Raw genomic sequence first — 7,106 nt, 5'->3', positions numbered from 1 at the left:
GATTAATGGAAGTGAAAGACAAAGGAAGAAAGAAAACAAAAAGAAGAAGAACTAATTCAAAGTGATTTCTCTCAGCGAACTCCCCCCTCTAGCCACAAATAGACAAAGGCAGAAGAAACTAGGGCACAAGATAGCAAAATCAAAGGCAAAATAGATTAGCAAAAACACCATTCAAATCATTTGAAAAGCCAGAATGCTAATTTCGCATCTAGCTTCCACTAGTCCCTAGATGGCTGTATTTTTCCTAAATCTACAACCCAGGTTTCTGGGATCGTTTCTTTTCTTTCTTTTTCTTTTTTTTAACCTGACATACACTCTGTCCTAAGAGGAACAGTCTCTTTCATAAATACATGCCCAGTTGCCAAATGTCCGAATTTTGGTCATGTGACAATGGGGATGCTGCAATGGGTTGTTAAATATGAAAAAGGGTCAAAAGTCATTTTTTTTCAGTGTTGTAACTTCGAACGGTCACTAAATGAGTGGTTGCCTGTGGTGTTTTCTGACTTGTGCTGTCCAAATTGCTGCTTTGTTTTTCTTTATTCAAACACTTCTGCCCTGACAAGCTATATAGTGTAGTCACCTATCACTGCTCTCCATGGCTACTTTGTATATATAGTTGTACCTTGGTACTCAAATTGAAACTCATTGAATTTGGTACTCGATGCATTCTGATGTGAAAAAATTGTCCCAGTACTCATTGTTTATTTGGTATTCAATCCACAAGCTAGAACCTGTCAGTGTCAGCTGCCTCGTGACTCACACATTATTTCTTATGGGAAACATTTGTTTGGTACTCATCGTTTTTGGTACTCATGGAACTCCTGGAAACTATTAATGAGGAGTACCAAGGTACCACTGTACATTCACCAATTAAAAGCTGGGTTTTTTACCCCCCCCCTTTCTTACAAGCTTATCGCAAGACTTGGTTTTCAAAAACATAGGAGAAATTGAAAAGAATTCTGTTACTTGTCCTTTCCAGCCAAAGTGACAGGGAAAATAGTAAAACTTGGTCTTTTCTTGTCCACTGCTCAAGGAGAGGTAAAGCTTTTGCTGGACCCCTAAATTCTGCCAAATTGGAGTAAAGATCCTGGCAACAGATTTGGATAACAGCTGGCTTGTGGATCTGAATGATAATGGATCTCCCTTCCTTGGTACCATGTACAAAGTATCAAAAGAATCTCAAGATTCTTTTTTCCACTATGTATTCAAAATTGTTCGAGTCTCACTGGTTCAAGGTTACACTCAGCCTTCCACCCTTCCGAGGTCGATAAAATAAGGGTCCAGATTGTTGGGGGCAATAGGCTGACTCTTTAAACCGCTTAGAGAGGGCTGGAAAGCACTGTGAAAGCAGTATATAAGTCTAAGTTGTTTTGCTTTTGCTATTGCTATTGCTGTGTGTGTGTGTGTGTGTGTGTGTGTGTGTGTGTGTGTGTGTGTGTGTATGTGTATGAATATATGTGTATGTTTGTGTGTATACATATACATATGCACATACATGTTCTTTTGAGAACGGGAATCAAAATTTCATTTTTAACGTATGCCAGCGTGTACGCAGAAAAAGTGACAATAGAGGTTTGTAGATATCAGCTTTCATCCCTTTCTTTTGAGCACTTTTCCCCTTCACCATCACTAAATCTGGCCAACTTTGGTTGGATGTCAAGGTGGCCTACCAATTTGAGAAATGAATTGAAATCAATCATCTGCTTGGCATTCTGGTACTGATACGTGCAGAAGCAGCTGAGCAATGGCGTGCCATCTTTTGCAGGAACCCATTTGGATTAGAGATAGTTCATATATATATACATATATATATATATATATATGAAATACCCTTAATAAGAAAGCCTGTTCTTATTATTTGTATGTCAGGCTTCCTGTTTTGTTAATAAATTTCTGTTAACAGTTTTCTTCTGATCTTGCCAAAGACTGCTGAGAAGAATCCTAATCTTCAGAATTTAGGTTCCCCCCCTCCTTCCTTTTCCCACTGAATCCTGTTGTTTTGCCCCCTTGCTATAGGCTATTGCCAGAAACCTGGCTCTGCCCCAGTTCCATTACTATTTATATCTGGTGGGTGTCCCCCTGGACATGTTGATAAATTACCTTCTCTTATAATCCTCAGCCTATTGTAAGCAAAGTTATTCAGGCTGCTTGCTTGTAGCAAAGTGGTGGTGGTGGAAAGTGGGGAGTGTGACAATGAGGGTCAGGAGGTCAGGGAGGGGCTCCAGAAAAGAGAAAGGGCTACGTGCTGAAACTGGGCCCGAGTGCAGAGTATGAAAGTCCCCGGAGTACCGTCCATAGAAAGGGTTCAGTATGAAGAGCTGCCACTTCCTTCCCACCTTACTGCTCTCCATTCCCGTAACTGGCAGATTTTCCTTGGCCAAAGGCTCCAATTGCTGGCAGCAGAGGGACTCCTTTGAACTGGAAAAAACGAGATCCAGTGTCTTCACTGAGGTCACGTTTCTTCAAATGGAAGTTGAACTTCTTCCTTAAAAAGTGCCAAGTGGAAAAATGATAGGCAGAGACAAAGAAGAAAGAGGAGAAGGAGGACTGAGGAAAAGAGGACGAGAATGGGAAATAGAGATGAACCCGAAGGGTCCTTGGTGCTTTCTGAGCTTGGTTGTTTTCTTGCAGATGTTTCAATACCCAAACTACTGTAGGCAACATTGCCAGTGCTACTGATGATGTTAACACTGGACTAGCACTGATGATGTTACCTAGTCTGGCTAATGAAAGATCTGCAAGAAAACAAGCAAGCTCAGAGAGCACCAGGGACCCCTCATTTCAACCCTGAGCCAGAAATATTCTCCTTTAGTGATGGATCTCACTGCTCCTGACTCTGGTGAAGTTTGTAAGTGGGGGGAAGATGTGTTTTCCCAACCACTGAATTAATGCCCATCTATTTTAACTTTTGATGTGATTGATCCAAAATTTGCATCAATCTCCACAACAAAATTGTGACTGATATTTTAGGCCAGTAGATGTGCTCCGGAGTGTTTGAAATTGTTTTTATAGTTCTGAAAGTAAACTTCTTAAGATCCCACACGACCATTGAAGAAAGCTTCTTGATGAAGAATGCTGGAAGTTGGTTGGCTGGTTTTTAAAGATGAGGGTGGTGATTTTCTGAAAAATCAAGAGGAATAAATTATAGCATCTAAACTTCAGCTATTGCTAATGTTATTACCGAGGCACAGTGGGGCCTTTTCAGTTCATTTTCAGGCAAGATTATATTGATCATTCTTGCGGATGATTTGTGGCTCGAGATAGGGGAGTTGAATCTATATGTCTAGTGGCTCTCTTGGTACCTTTTGACATCATCAATCATGGCATCTTTCTGTACTGTCTGCTAGCATGAGAGAGAGGGACACTATTTTACTGGGAATTCCTTCCTTCTGTCTGGGTGGTTCCAGTCAATGGAGGTGAGGGGAAGAGGTCAGCCCTAGGAGCAGGGGTGAAATCCAGCAGGTTCTGACAGGTTCTGGAGAACCAGTAGCGGAAATTTTGAATGGTTTTGAGAACCGGCAAATACCACCTCTGGCTGGACCCAGAGTGGGGTGGGAATGGAGATTTTGCAGTAACCTTCCTCTGGAGTGGGGTAGAAATGGAGATTTTGCAGTATCCTTCCCCTTCCACACCCACCAAGCCAAGTCACAGAACTGCTAGTAAAGAAATTTGGATTTCACCCTTGCCTAGGAGCCTCTGGTCCCAGAAAGCTTGATTCTTCCCCACATACACCCTTTTAAAATAAATATAAAAGGTGTTGATGAGGTCACAGATATCCAGGTCATGGTTGTCCCAAAAGTGCTTTTTCAAGAGGCAACTGGATTTTGTTGGGTTTTTTAAAAGATGTTTTGCTTCTCATCCAAGAAGCTTCTTGGATAAGAAACAAAATGTCTTCAAAGAAAAACAAGAAACCCCAGTTGCCTCTTGAAAAAGTATCTTTGGAACATGAGATCACAGGATTTATTTATTTACTTGCTTGTTTATTTATTTCCTATTTCTAGGATTAGGTACTGATGATACCACATAGTATATCATTTGCATTGCATAGTACATCTTGACCTATGGTCAAACAACATGTGTCGCTGAGGTTCTTTCCCAGTATCTGGTGGCTGTTAGGGTCTGAGTAGAGAGAAATAGGCTCAGGTTTAGTTCCACAAAGATGGAACGGGTCCAGTTCTAGAAATCAATTGATCCCCGTAATTTCCATCTAAATTCTATCTAGAGTTGCATTTTCCTGTATAGATCTAACTCATGATCTGGAATTTCCATAGATCCTCTTTCAAAAGGTCTTTGTGGTATGTTTTTGAGTGTTTTATTCCCTTTTAGAAGAGTTATACATTGCCCGCATTGATTGTGTAAGTGTCAATTATTTATTACTGTAACTCTTTTTAACCTGTTTCTTACTGAATAAACTATTGAGGGTTGCTTTCGACTGGAGCAGTATATAAGACTCAGCAAAATAGCCAAAAATACATCAATAATTATATTTCCATCATTAAGGACTTTGGCCATAAAAACTGGCACTTTTAGGAATCCTGAAAAGGAATATCACCACATTTTTATATGGTTTCATTCTTGTTCATTAATTCTCTATATAAATAATCTTGAGTTGGCATCATAAATTATGGCATCAAGTACCAGCTACATATTAACCAATTAGACTTGGCCATTTGATGGCATTATGAAGCCACATTAAAATAAGGACGGCTGTTTCTGCCATCACTCTTAATGGATAAACTCTTTTTCCCAATTTTGTGGACATTCCCCCCCCTCCTGGAAAATTGCAGGAACAAGTGGATGCATTTCACAGAAAGCATACTAGTTCATAATAATAGCAGTAAAATTAAATCTCAAACATCTGTCTTGGAGATGTGAGTAAGCTGAAGACAAGGATACAATATTTTAATAAGTAAAAAGGCTGTCACGTTATTGCTAGTTATTTTTTTGAATGAGAAGGGAGTTTTGAATTAAAATGGATATCTGAAACAGATTAGAGATAACTGCTTGGTTTTTATTAAAAAAACAACAACAGCCATTCTAGCTGTATCTTAGTACAATTCTGTGTAAAGTAAGATTTTTGCCAATAGTGTAAGCATTTGCCTTATTAATTTTCACAAATGCCATGCTGGTGAATCTTTTAGATCATTTTTCTCCCTGATTTTTTTTATATGAGCAGTATGGAAAGCTGAAATCACCTCCATACTTTCCTCAAAATGCAGATTTCAAGGAAAACCAAAACAAGAGTTCCTCCACTCCAAAATTCCTCCACAACTATGGAACCCATTACAATAGAGCGTTGCAATAATAGTTGCTAGTATTTCATACTGAAATGTTTCTTGGAGGAAAGCTTTGAGGAAATATACAATCTTTAATTTCACCACCATGGCTATGGAGCTTTGCTACTCATCAACATTCTATAGGCATTTAGCTAGTCACTATTGGATACAGAATGCTGAGTTTCATTAATCTGGCCCAGCAAAGTAACTGTACTTACATCAATATTTATCATCTGCATCAATATGTTTGGTGTTGCACAGCAGCAGTAAGCAAAAGAGATCAAATTCTGCTTGAAAGCTGTAAAACCTTATATGATTCCCTATTGCAAAACACCAGCAACAACTAAGACTGGGTACCCTACGGTTGGTTATGTGTTATGTTGTTTTTAATTTCTAAGTAGATTTTCTCCATGATGATCTATATTAGCCTGTTCTTTTGGGTCTCCCAAAAGTATGCCCACCACCCACTGTAACTGAGACTGTCCACCCAGTGGTGGGATTCAAATAATTTAACAACCGGTTCTTTGCCCTAATGATTTCTTCCAACAACCAGTTCACCAAACTGCTCAGAAAGTTAACAACAGGTTCTCCCGAAGTGGTGCGAACTGGCTGAATCCCACCACTGTGTCCACCTTGCTCTTGGTCATCCTCTTCATTTCCTTCCATCCACCCTTTCCAGCATTACAGCCTTTTGCAGAGAGCTGTTTGTTTATATGGCTGCCCATCTCACATATGTGATTGGGTGGTATATCATAATACAATCAAGTAAACAAGCACAGAACGACACTTTCTAATTTTTTAAACAATTTTTAAAAGTTTAAAACACAGACATAAATAAAACTGCGATAGAATGGACCAACATCCTACGCCTAGAGGGGTTACTTTGCTGGATCCCAACATCAAAAGGATCCTCAAGCTTGTTGACAGCCAGGCTTTGAGAGACTTTCTAAATGACAAATGAAAAAACTGGAAAGAAAACCAAAAATGAGTTTTTGTGAGGAAGAATGATAAGAACCAGTCTGGAACAGAAAACAAATCCCTTCATTGTACTCATTGACAATCTGTTTTTAATTGTCTTCTAACCCTGTGTTTCTCAACCTCAGCAACTTTAAGAAGTGTGAACTCCAACTTCCAGAATTCTGAAGAATGTAACCGACTTGAAGAAATGTGACCAACATGGTGAATAAATACTTCAGATAAACAAGAGCACATTTGTGGTTCTTTAGAGATTTCACTTGTTTTCCAAAGCACCAGAAGACAAGGCAAAAAAACAACAAGGATGGAAACTAATGAAGGGGAGAAGCAACCTGGAATTAAGGAGAAACCTCCTAACAGTGAGGACAATCAGTGGAACAGCTTGTCTTCAGAAAAGTTGTAGAGGCACAACTGTGCAGAGATGGACAGACTTACTTTAGAACTCAAAAGACAAAAGCGAATCAAGGTACTATGAGGTCTGGAGTAACTTCTATGAGTGGCTTGATAGGAGGAAGAATGCCAAAAACAAGAGATACCAAATGTCTGGAAATGTATATATCAATGTATATTGTACTTGCGAGTGAATAATAGGTTTATTAAATATGTATATAGTTGTAGAGGTAGTAGTAATATAATATATACTTGATATATAAGGAATTAGGGGATATGTAAATTTGTATATAGACTGAGGAATATATGATTCAGTAACTTGAACTTGACGTAAATGTTAGAAACCAGAGACGTAGAACAATGTCCATTGTTTTTGTTTGTTTTTAAAACCAATAATTTTTTTCTAAAATAAAATAAAATAAGATAAGAAAAGTTGTAGAGGCTTCATCACTGGAGGTTTTTAAG

Source organism: Ahaetulla prasina, chromosome 2, assembly GCF_028640845.1.
Source record: "Ahaetulla prasina isolate Xishuangbanna chromosome 2, ASM2864084v1, whole genome shotgun sequence".
NCBI classification, from domain to species: Eukaryota; Metazoa; Chordata; class Lepidosauria; order Squamata; family Colubridae; genus Ahaetulla; species Ahaetulla prasina.
Note: the sequence above shows the minus strand (reverse complement) of the source record.